This window comes from Carassius auratus, chromosome 45 (genome assembly GCF_003368295.1).
Source record: "Carassius auratus strain Wakin chromosome 45, ASM336829v1, whole genome shotgun sequence".
Taxonomy (NCBI): Eukaryota; Metazoa; Chordata; class Actinopteri; order Cypriniformes; family Cyprinidae; genus Carassius; species Carassius auratus.
Genome location: NC_039287.1, coordinates 13762913 through 13775755, shown reverse-complemented (window position 1 = coordinate 13775755; position 12843 = coordinate 13762913). Strand labels below are relative to the sequence as shown.

The 12843-nt window shown below is 41.6% G+C and overlaps 1 protein-coding gene across 1 annotated transcript in view; it reads right to left on the bottom strand.

Moving 5' to 3' along the window:
* Positions 1 to 12843, bottom strand: part of LOC113063326 (nesprin-2-like) — a 603140-nt gene that overhangs the window by 239210 nt on the left and 351087 nt on the right. The gene's annotated exons all lie outside the window — the stretch shown is intronic.

The window sequence follows — 12843 nt, the reverse complement described above, 5'->3', positions numbered from 1 at the left end:
CTATAATTGCACCTAGGGGACCATAATAATAAAATAAAAAAAACCATGTCATGACCCCTTTAAGACTTGTTTTGTGCTCCAAGATCACATGTTATAGAAGAAATGTGGAATAGGTGACATTTTCACTAAATTAACTTTTCTTTTCTTTTCTTAGCATGTACTATATTGTAGGATTTTTAGAAGAAACATTGGTTGGAATTGTAGCAGAATGCTAGACATTCGAAGTTAATGAGGTACAACCTTCCACAAGTCCAACCCACATAATTATTATCTTGAAAGTTTAAATTATCCCAATTAGGTAACAACTAACTTTTGATTTATTTACGAATTTCAGCAACAATATAGTTACTGGCCCACAAACAATCAGACAAAAAGGGCAGAAAAAGAAGTCGTCCCTGATGAAGAGACCTGGAGCAGACAAAAAATCTGTATCTTTGCCCAAACTGGTAAAGTTCAATATATGGCAGAATATTTTTGGATTATTACCAAAATAAATTGCGATGACATCTAATTCCATCAACATTTCATTCCTAGATGATTTCGAGAGGGCATTAAGGTGGAGTAAAAATGCTGAACTTAATTCATCTGTAGAAAGCGACACTGGCAATAACATCAAAAGGCCAACCAGAAAACCAACCAGATTCGAAGACAGCAGCGATGGTATGAGAACATTATAAGCTCAGAAAAATGGCTAAAAATGAAAAACCATGTCACATGAAAGGGACAATTCACCCAAAAATGAAAAGTCTGTCATCATTTACTTAAAAGTTGTTCTAAACCTGTATGAGTTACTTTGTTCTGGTGAACACAGAATATTATATTTTAGAGAATGTTGGTAATTAAACATTTGTTGGACTTCACTGACTTTCAAAGTATGAAAAAAAACATACTATTGGAGTCAATGGGGATCATAAACTGTTGCCAACATTTTTCAAAATATCTTCTTTTGTATTCAGCAGAACAAAGAAACAATGGTTTGTTCAACTTGAAGGTGAGAAAACTATGACAGAATGTTTTTGTGAGAACTACACCTTTCGTTATTAGTGAATAAATTATTCCTTATTAATTAATTTATTTTATTTTTTTAGATGAGTTTGGAAGAGACACCTGGATGCTTAACTTAAAGTTACATCTGCAAATTTCAAATTAGGAAATTCAGCTCCAGCATTAAAGTAATTCATATTGTGTTTACCATTCAGATGAACCCTTTCCTCGCCTCAAGGCAACAGCTGTAAAAAAAAAAAAAAAAAAAAAAAAAAGGTCAAACAAAGGTATAATATTTTTCCAAAATGTGATGAATCTGCACAACCAATCACAGTGCACCATTTAATGCATTGTAAACAGAAACTGACAATGTCTGACAAGCTATGCAATATCGGGTTAATAATCCCAGATGAATTGCATTCGATTTTGAATGTGATATTGCATAGCCCGCCTCTGTGTATTAAATGCAGCTCCATCAAAGTACAGATCACCTCTGACAAAAAAATAAAACAACAACCCTAGCTGATGGACAAAATGTGTACCTGGCACCAGTGAGAGGAGAAACTCCACACCTCCACAGGGACAAACCTTAAAGGGTTAGTTCACCCAGATAGCAAATTTATGTAATTAATAACTTACCCTGATGTTGTTTCAAACCCGTAAAACCCCGATTTATCTTTGGATCACAGTTTAAGATATTTTAGATTTAGTCCGAGAGCTCTCAGTCCCTCCATTGAAGCTGTGTGTACGGTCTACTGTCCATGTCCAGAAAGGTAAGAAAAACATCATCAAAGTAGTCCATGTGACATCAGAGGGTCCGTTAGAATATTTTGAAGCATCGAAAATACATTTTGGTCCAAAAATAGCAAAAACTACCACTTTATTCAGCATTGTCTTCTCTTCCGTGTCTGTTGTGAGAGACCCAAAGCAGTTTGTGATATCCGATTCGTGAACGAATCATTCGATGTAACCGGATCTTTTTGAACCAGTTCACCAAATCGAACTGAATCGTTTTAAACGGTTCACATCTCTAATACGCATTAATCCACAAATGACTTAAGCTGATAACTTTTTTAATGTGGCTGACACTCTCTCTGAGTTTAAACAAACCAATATCCCGGAGTAATTCATTTACTCAAACACTACACTGACTAAACTGCTGTGAAGAGAGAACTGAAGATGAACACCGAGGCATTCACTCAAACCTTAAAGTGGAAAAATCTGTTAAATCTTAAATCTTAGCCTATATGTAAATGCAAAGGACATTCTCGATGTCGGCACGTAAGCTCATTAAGCTTAATTTCGGTAACGACTTTATCACATGCGATTATGCATAAGCCTCATGAAAGCCGTACTGAAAAATACCTTTTACCATGACATAAAGTAATGTGAGTTGTCTTATGAAAGGCGGATTGTTTATGTTTTTCGATGTTCTTTTGCTTATTGTCTGCAGCGTAAAGACACTAAAGTGTAGCTTTTGGCACTCGATTACGATCGCATTTGCGCTTTGCATTATGACATTGGCGTGTACAGTCACTCAAACTTTAAAGTGGGGAAAAACTGTTAAAGTTGTGTTGCCTAGCCCATGTGTAAATGAAAACCTCATTTGATGTCTGCACGTAAGCTCATTAAGCTTAATTTCCACAACGACTTTGTCACATGTGCTTACACTGTATATCGTAATGTCATGACTTCCATGATATGGGGAAAAATACTATAGTCAGTGGTGTCCAGAAACTGTTTGATCACCAGCATACTTCAAAATGTCATATATTGTGTTGCGCACAAGAAAGAAAATCATGGGCAATTCCATGCAAAAGTAAACTTTACCATGAAAATATATTAATTTTTTTATCAAAAGAAAAAAAAAACTATTTAAGTTGTGCATTTAGGTTTGCATTAAAGAAAAATATGTAATTTTGACCCATACAAAGTATTGTTGGCTATTGTTACTGTACAAATATACCCATGCAACTTAAGACTGGTTTTGTGGTCCATGGTCACATATTGTTGTGTCTGTCTTTCTGTCTGGCGGTTTGTCCATCCATTACATTCTGTCCGAGAATATTATATATATATATATTTTTTTTTTTTTTTTTTTTTTTTTTTTTGGCTTACTGTTTATAACATAAAATTAAATTTCATAATGCACTCAACTGATTAACAGTTTTTTCATGATCCGGGACATGTTTTAGGGTGACAGCAATCATCTCTTCCACACTCTGGGAATTTTGGTGTGGGTATGCCTTGCTGCAGGCACCTTGATTTAATACAGAGATCACCATTATTCATATTAAAACTACAAATTAAAATGACAAAGTTATAATCTAAGAACACCAAACATTAATCTTATTTCTGCTATGAATAATATATGTATTTAGAACAACTTAAGAATTTTATATTTAAAAGGAGGAACAACATTTACAACCTACCAAATCTTATTTACAATTTATTAACAATCCAAATGATTTGACAGGCAGATTATTAAACAGAGAGATAATAAGAGATAATTAGTCAATAGTGGCGAGTTTTGAAACTTACGAATGATGACATCATTGATGTAGAGCTGCTGAAATGTAAGTTTTCCCTTTCTCCCTTTGTAACTATAACATCCCCATAAGGAATTATCTCCAATTTTTTTCAGCATCCCATCTCTCAAGCTGCCTCCACTCTGAAGACACAGATAACGAATCTGCAAACAACAACAATCAGTAATTAAACACGAGCAAAATGTTTTAATTTATTATAGGTTAAAAATCACTAATGTTGCTTGTGTTAAGGCACATACCATCTTCTTCTTTCAAAATTCAGCATCTTTCAGTTTCAGACACAACTCCTCTAATTTTTCTCCAGTCTTGCATGGTTTCTCTTGCACCTCTGTGAGATCAGAAACAGAGGTGCTTGGCTGGCTCACTGATTGCTGCATTGTTTCAACCGCTGATGTAATGTGGTTTTGGATTTGGTCCAGTTTCAACATGATTCTTCTTTCTAAATTCTCAAATAACCTGTAGATTTCTGAGCAGAATTTATTTTGAAACAAAAATGAAATTACAAACTACAGCAATAAATAATAAAAAATAATAACGCTAAGACAACATAATAATTGTAGAATTATGATGAAATAAATGGTTACCATCCCGAAGAGATTGTGGATTAATCACACTTCCTAAACAAGTCACAAATACATTTCACCAGAGTCTGAAGCCAGAAGAATGTTTTTGAAAACCCTACTGTCACAGTGTGTCTGGTCTGTGTATCACTGGGTGTCCACTAGAGGTCTCACTTCCCCTTATCGTCACTGTTCGGAGGCCGAGGCGGGGCCCAATGCTGTTCCGGAGGCCGAGGCGGTGCCCGATGCTGTTCCGAAGGCCGAAGTGGTGCTCGATGCCGAGGCGGTGCCCAATACTGTTCCGGAGGTCGAGGTGATGCCCGATGCTGTTCTGGAGGTCGAGGCGGTGCCCGAGGTCGTTCCCGATGCGGTGCCCAATGCTGTTCTGGAGGCCGAGGCGGTGACCGATGCTGTTCCGGAGGCCGAGGCGGTGCCCGAGGCGGTTCCGGAGGCCGAGGCCGTTCCCGATGCGGTGCCCGAGACCGCTCCCGAGGCCGTGCCTAAGGCCATTCCCGATGCAGTGTCCGAGGTCGCTCCCGATGCCTTGACCGAGGCGGTGCCGGAGACCGTTCCAGAGACCGAAGCCAAGGCACCTCAGGTCTTCACAGACAGTCCAGAGTCTATTCAGATTCCCGTGGACTCCGGAGTCGGGTCAGGTTCCGGTGGACTCTCAGGAGTCAAATCAGGTTCGGGTGGACTCTCCGGAGTCGGGTCAGGTTCCGGTGGACTCTCCGGAGTCGAGTCAGGTTCCGGTGGACTCTCCGGAGTCGAGTCAGATTTCCGTGGACTCTCCGGAGTTGGGTCAGGTTCGGGTGGACTCTTCGGAGTCGGGTAATGATCCAGTGGACTCTCAGGAGTCGAGTCATGTTCCCGTGGACTCTCAGGAGTCGAGTCATGTTCCCGTGGACTCTCAGAAGTCGAGTCATGTTCCCGTGGACTCTCAGGAGTCGAGTCATGTTCCCGTGGACTCTCAGGAGTCGAGTCATGTTCCCGTGGACTCTCAGGAGTCGAGTCATGTTCCCGTGGACTCTCCGGAGTCGAGTCGGGTTCCGGTGGACTCTCCGGAGTCGAGTCGGGTTCCGGTGGACTCTCCGGAGTCGAGTCGGGTTCCGGTGGACTCTCAGGAGTCGAGTCGGGTGTTTGTGGACCTTCCAGAGCCAGGGCCAGTCACCGATTACCCTCCAGAGCCAAGTCAAGTCACTGGGTGGTCTGCTGCTCCGTTCTGGGGGACTCCTGTCTCAACCACGGGGCGTGTTGGTCATCTGCTCCACCCTGGGGGACTCCGACGTTGACCACGAGGACGTGGTGGTCGTCCGCTCCGCCCTGGAGGGCTCTGGCTTTGACCACAAGGCCGTGGTGGTCTTCCACTCCACCCTGGAGGGCTCTGGCCTTGACCACATGGCTGTGGTGGTCCTCTGCTCCGCCCTGGTGGGCGCCTCAACATGCCCTTTATGGACTTCTGTTTTGTGTATTTGAGTTCTGTTATGTTCCTGTCTGTTCCCCTTAGTTTGTCTGGCCCCCCATCCCTCCCCCTGAACCTCCTCCGGCCCTCCTCCCTCCTGGTCCTTTTTGTTCTGTTTGGTGTGTCTGAGGAGCATCTGGTAGCTGCTCCTTAGAGGTGGGATTATGTCACAGTGTGTCTGGTCTGTGTATCACTGGGTGTCCACTAGAGGTCTCACTTCCCCTTATCGTCACTGTTCATTGTTTTCAGCTGTTTTCACTTACATCGTTTGCACTTGTCTTTAAATACCTGGGTTGTTTCTGTCCTTGTTACTGAGTCCTTGTTTAATGTCTATGCGTTTTACATGTCCGTCAACTCTTGCCCTTGTCTTGCTTTGCCTTGCCCTGTGTTCGTGTCCTGTTAATGTTTGGTGTTGGATATTCTGTTTTTGACCCTGCTTGGACTGTTTACCCCTCTGGATTTGCCCTATATTAAACTGCTTACCTGCTATTGGATCTCTCCTTGTTTTCTGTGTTGCCTCACGTGACACTGACTTAAACCCAGACTGGAAAATCTGCCTCTTGGGTCAATCCTTAGAAGTCACAATGTTTCATTCCATTTTTATGCTGACGACTGCCAAATATATGTGCCGCTAAGTCAGTCAAAAGCCTTTTAGAGTGTCTGAATGAAGTGAAAGCATGGACGGCTATGAATTTATTTGTATTTAAATGAGAGCAAAACTGAGTTTGTGTTATTCAATTCAAGTTTATTTGTATAGCGCTTTTTACAATACAAATCGTTACAAAGCAACTTTACAGAAAATTGTGTTTCTACAATATTTAGTAGTAGCCAGTAGTTTGTGCACGTTTGACAGGATTTTAGAAAAAAAAAAATAATAATAATACAAGACAAAGTCAGTTAGACGATGAACTATCAATATTAGTAATTAATAGTTATTACATGATGCAGTCACACATTTAGCAATAATTGTTAGTTCTGTTTGTTGATTCAAGGTAAGCATCATCTGGGGTCCTCTGAGGGTCAGCATCATCTCTTCTCAGGTGTTCTGGATCCAGACTGGAGCTTGTGTAAATCCTACATCCCGTGGCAAAACATAGAAACAAAGTTTAACCCAAGCTAATGAATAAAAATGCACATTTAATCAGATGCAACTATTCTCACAATTTAAAAGATATATTATTTGTATGCTTGGCGAAAGAGGTTTTTAATCTAGATTTAAACAGAGAGAGTGCGTCTGAACCCCGAACATTATCAGGAAGGCTATTCCAGAGTTTGGGAGCCAAATGTGAGAAAGCTCTACTTCCTTTAGTGGACTTTGCTATCCTAGGAACTACCAAAAGTCCAGCGTTTTGTGACCTTAGGGTGCGTGATGGGTTGTAGCGTGTTAGAAGCCTAGTTAGGTACGCAGGAGCTAAACCATTTAGGGCCTTATAGGTAAGTAATGATAATTTATAACTGATACGGAACTTAATAGGTAGCCAGTGCAGAGACTGTAAAATTGGGGTAATATGATCATATTTTCTTGACCTCGTGAGGACTCTAGCTGCTGCATTTTGGATTACCTGAAGCTTGTTTATTGACAAAGTAGGACAACCACCTAGAAGTGCATTACAATAGTCCAGTCTAGAGGTCATAAATGCATGAACTAGCTTTTCTGCATCAGAAACAGATAACATGTTTTGTAGCTTGGCAATGTTTCTAAGATGGAAGAATGCAGTTTTTGTAATATTGAAAATATGATTTTCAAAAGACAAATTGCTGTCTAATATAACACCCAGATTTCTGACTGTAGAGGAAGAAACAGTACATCTGTCTAGTTGCAGACTGTAATCTACAAGATTCTGTGTAGTGTTTTTTGGTCCAATAATTAGTATCTCTGTCTTATCCGAATTTAATTGGGGAAAATTATTTGTCATCCAATCTTTGAATAATGTATTATATTCACAGATGAAAGTTAGGTACTTATGAAGTTATGTGCAATCCTCTTTCCTGAAAAATATAAAGAGAGAGTTAGCATGATCAGTATGATGACATTAGATTAAAAGTTTTTTTTTTTTTTTTTTGTGATAGGCCAGACACAGACAGGCCCCAATAGACCGTACATAAATAGCCAGGATAGGCCAGACGCAGACAGGTCCCAATAGACCGTACAGAAATAGCCACGATAGGCAGACACAGACAGGTCCCAATAGACCGTACAGAAATAGCCACGATAGGCAGACACGGACAGGCCTCGATAGACCGTACAGAAAAATAGCCATGATAGCCAGACACGGATAGGCCTCGATAGACCGTACAGAAATAGCCACGATAGGCCAGACACAGACAGCCACGATAGGCAGACACGGACAGGCCTCGATAGACCGTACAGAAATAGCCACGATAGGCAGACACAGACAGGTCCCAATAGACCGTACAGAAATAGCCACGATAGGCAGACACGGACAGGCCTCGATAGACCATACAGAAATAGCCACAATAGACAGACACAGACAGGTCCCAATAGACCGTACAGAAATAGCCACGATAGGCCAGACACAGACAGCCACGATAGGCAGACACGGACAGGCCTCGATAGACCGTACAGAAATAGCCACGATAGGCCAGACACAGACAGGTCCCAATAGACCGTACAGAAATAGCCACGATAGGCAGACACGGACAGGCCTCGATAGACCGTACAGAAATAGCCACGATAGGCAGACACAGACAGGTCCCAATAGACCGTACAGAAATAGCCACGATAGGCAGACACGGACAGGCCTCGATAGACCGTGCAGAAAAATAGCCATGATAGCCAGACACGGATAGGCCTCGATAGACCGTACAGAAATAGCCACGATAGGCCAGACATAGACAGCCACGATAGGCAGACACGGACAGGCCTCGATAGACCGTACAGAAATAGCCACGATAGGCCAGACACAGACAGGTCCCAATAGGGACCTCATTATGATTCATTCATTTACATTTTTAACACACTCTGTTAGCTTAGATAATTGGGAAGTTTCATCTGGTCTCGTTGAGATATATAGCTGAGTATCATCAGCATAACAGTGGAAGCTAATTCCGTATTTTCTAATAATATTACCAAGGGGCAACATGTATATTGAAAATAGAAGGGGACCTAGGACGGATCCTTGTGGCACTCCATATTTTACTGATGATAAATGAGATGACTCCCCATTTAAGTAAACAAAATGGTAGCGATCGGACAAGTAAGATCTAAACCATCTTAGAGCCTGCCTTTGAATACCTGTATAGTTTTGTAATCAATCTATGAGTATGTCATGATCTATGGTGTCGAACGCAGCACTAAGATCAAGTAAGACTAGAAATGAGATGCAGCCTTGATCTGACGCAAGGAGCAGGGGTCTAGTCTATCAACCTTGCGTACGCACAAAAACTTTGCGTACGCCAGCTTTCACGCTCACGGTCGGATGTACTAACAGTGAAATTAACGCAAGAATGTGCGTTCCTCCAAGCCAATTTCATGTCTGGCGTACGTTCATTTCTCATTGTTTTTGTCCGTTGACGACTCTTACAGGCAATGAAGTGAAGTTGCAAACATTACACAACAAATTGTTCTACAAGTCTCGCACCACCACCTGTGGGAAGCATTGCAATTAATTTGCAATTTATAAAATAATTGACATATATTGTCACACGAGCCTTATTATAATTATATAAATTATGCAATTAAATAAGAACATATAAAAGCAAACCGGTTGAAACAACCCTTAGTCTATTGCAATGGCAGCGTTGGCCTTATTAGAGGACATTGCTAATGGCAGAATCCGAAGAGAATGAGTTTTTAGGGACCACAATGATTTTCTGGCCCAGGATGATGACTGGCTTATCAGCCGTTTCAGATTTCCAAGGGCTATCCTCTTGGAGCTCTGTGCTGAGTTGGGTCCGAATCTAGAGAGAGAGACAATGAGAAGCCACACAATACCCGTTCCCTTGCAGGTGCTGACAACACTTGGTTTCCTGGCAACTGGTTCTTTCCAAAGGGAACTGGCAGACCGCTCAGGAATAAGCCAGTCGTCTTTGAGCCCGGCAATGCCAGCGGTATGGGACGGGATCATCCGCATGTCTACCAGGTATATCAGGTTCCCATATGATGCAGTTGACCAGCCAAACATTAAAATGCAATTTGAAGCGATAGCCGGTTTTCCTAATGTTATCGGAGCGATCGACTGCACACACATTGCTATAAAGACGCCATCTGAAGAAGAATTTGCATATGTGAATCAGAAACATTTCCATTCAATAAATGTGAAGATAATATGTGATGCACAAATGCGCCTAACAAATATTGTGGCAAGGTGGCCTGGGTCAACCCAACCCATACATCCTTACAAACAGCATGGTTGGGATGAGGCTCCAAGCTGGCAGGGTGCGTGATGGGTGGCTTCTTGGTAAGTGCCTTTAAAGTTATGATCCTATCTAATTGTAGTTTTTTTTGCATATAATTATTAATTAACCCTTCAGGAGACCGCGGTTATCCACTAAAGACGTGGCTTTTAACCCCCCTCACCAACCCACAAACTGACCGAGAGCACAGATACAATGATGCCCATTCTCGCACTCGTTCAGTTGTAGAGCGGGCGATTGGGCAGCTGAAATGTCGGTGGCGCTGCCTTGACAGGACTCGGGGGATGTCGTTATACCGCCCTGACAAGGTGTGCCGTGTGGTGTGCTGCACAATGTCACGCACAGGCATGGCATACCACTTGGTGAGGTGGCAGCACCGCCAGATGACCCCGACCCAAGACCAATTTATGTGCAGCCCAACCAACAAGCCGTTCATGCCCGCCAACATGTGATTGCGACAATATAAATGGTAATCAGAGACAAAAGTTCACTTTTTGACCAATTCCTTTAATGAGTGGCTTATGTCTGTGAGTGTTTCAGTGATATTTTTCAGGTGACTGTTAATTTCCCCGATGGCCATAATGATTTGCTGTTGTGACTCCAAAACAGCATGTGTCAAGACGCGACCAGACGGACGGGCGTCAGCACTGGGAAGAGCACTGGAAACGCTGGGCACAGTGGGCGCTGGCTGCTCAGGAGGGGCGGACTCCGAGTGCCCCTCCTGGGAAGTGGAAGTTTCGGCTGTTGCGCCATATGGGTCTAAATAAAAAGGCAAATGTTAACTGTAATTTAAGTACGTTCCATTTTTAAGGGGCACACACATTTGCAATAAATGAAATGGATCCGTAAAATCTCTGGTGTATACTTTTGGTTCACTACACTGAATGCATTTGACAATGAAATATAGGTACGCTATATATACCAAAGTAAAAACAAATGAGAAATTGGTTACCTTCGTCGCAATCCTGTAAATCGGAGTCTCCCACAGCAGCAGATACTACTCCAGAGAGTAAAGTGTCACCCATAATTGAGGCAACTCTCTGCTCAAAGGGTGTAAGTTCATCGACCCCTTCACCACTGCCTGTTCTGCCCACACTTTGTCGGTGCGCAGCAGTTCTCCGTTTAACGTCCACCTTTATATCAGACCATTTCTTTTTAAGCTCATTTACAGGGCGACTTTCAGATCCCACCGCATTGACGGCTTCAGCCAAACTCTCCCACTCATATTTTTTCCTTTTGTTATTAATTCCAGAGGACAACGTTCCAAATAAAATAAGTTTTCTAGTCTCTACCTCCGATAGTAGCACCTCAAATTCACTTTCCGTAAAGTTTCGTTTCTTGCCGCTTGCCTTAGCCATTTTCTTACTGCTATCTTTTGCCAAAGTGGACTCGTTACCATATTTAAATTGATTTAATTAGGGGAGGAGACTGGGTGGGGCGTTGTGCTCGTGCATGTGTGCTCAATTTTAATTTTAACAAGTGCAGTTTCTCTGCTATGGTGGGGCCTAAAACCTGACTGAAATTCTTCATACAGATCATTATTATGCAGGAAGGTGCTCAATTGAGCAGACACAACGTTTTCTAAAATTTTAGACATAAATGGAAGATTTAAAATAGGCCTATAATTTGCCAGTACACTAGGATCAAGTTTTGGTTTCTTAATAAGAGGCTTGATAACCGCCAGCTTGAATGGTTTTGGGACATGACCTAAAGATAACGACGAGTTAATGATATTGAGAAGCGGTTCTTCGGCTACAGGTAACAGCTCTTTCAGTAATTTAGTGGGTACAGGATTTAATAAACATGTTGTTGGTTTAGATACAGTGATAAGTTTATTTAGCTCTTCCTGTCCTATATTTGTAAAGCACTGCAGTTTATCTTTGGGTGTGATGGATGAAACTGAAGTGTTAGACGCTGTAGAATCTACATTCGCTATTGTATTTCTAATGTTATCTATTTTATCAGTGAAGAAATTCATAAAGTCATTACTATTTAATGTTGGTGGAATATTTGAATCAGGTGGCGTCTGGTAATTTGTTAACTTAGCCACTGTGCTAAATAAAAACCTTGGATTGTTTTGGTTATTTTCAATGAGTTTGTGTATATGCTCTGCCCTAGCAGTTTTTAGAGCCTGTCTATAGCTGGACATACTGTTTTTCCATGCAATTCTAAAAACTTCCAAGTTAGTTTTTCTCCATTTGCGTTCAAGACTACGAGTTACTTTCTTGAGAGAGTGAGTATTACTGTTATACCATGGTACAGTACATTTTTCTCTAATCTTTTTCAATTTGATGGGGGCAACAGCTTCTAATGTATTAGAGAAAATAGTGCCCATGTTGTCAGTAATTTCGTCTAATTCATGTGTATTTTTGGGTACAAATAGCAGTTGAGATAGATCAGGCAGGTTATTTGCGAATCTTTCTTTGGTGGCTGGAACAATAGTTCTGCCCAGACGGTAATGCTGAGACATATAGTTAATATCAGTTATACGCAGCATGCACGATACAAGGAAATGGTCTGTAATATCATCACTTTGAGGTACAATATCTATAGCAGTAAGATAGATTCCATGCGATATAATTAAATCTAGTGTATGATTAAAACGATGAGTGGGCCTGGTGACATTTTGCTTGACTCCAAAGGAGTTTATTAGGTCAGTAAACGCAAGTCCTGATGTATCATTTGTATTATTAACGTGAATATTAAAATCTCCCATGATTAGCGCCTTATCAACTGTAACCAGAAGGTCTGAGATAGAGCTGTAATCGGGCCTTAAAAGTTAGGCCCGACAGGACCCGAGCCCGACAAGTACATTTTGATTGACAGCTTTTTTAAAGCCCGAACCCATTTACGCACGTCCTGATTCTGCCGAGTTCGACGCGTCCCTGGGTCAACAAGGGAGGTGCTTAAC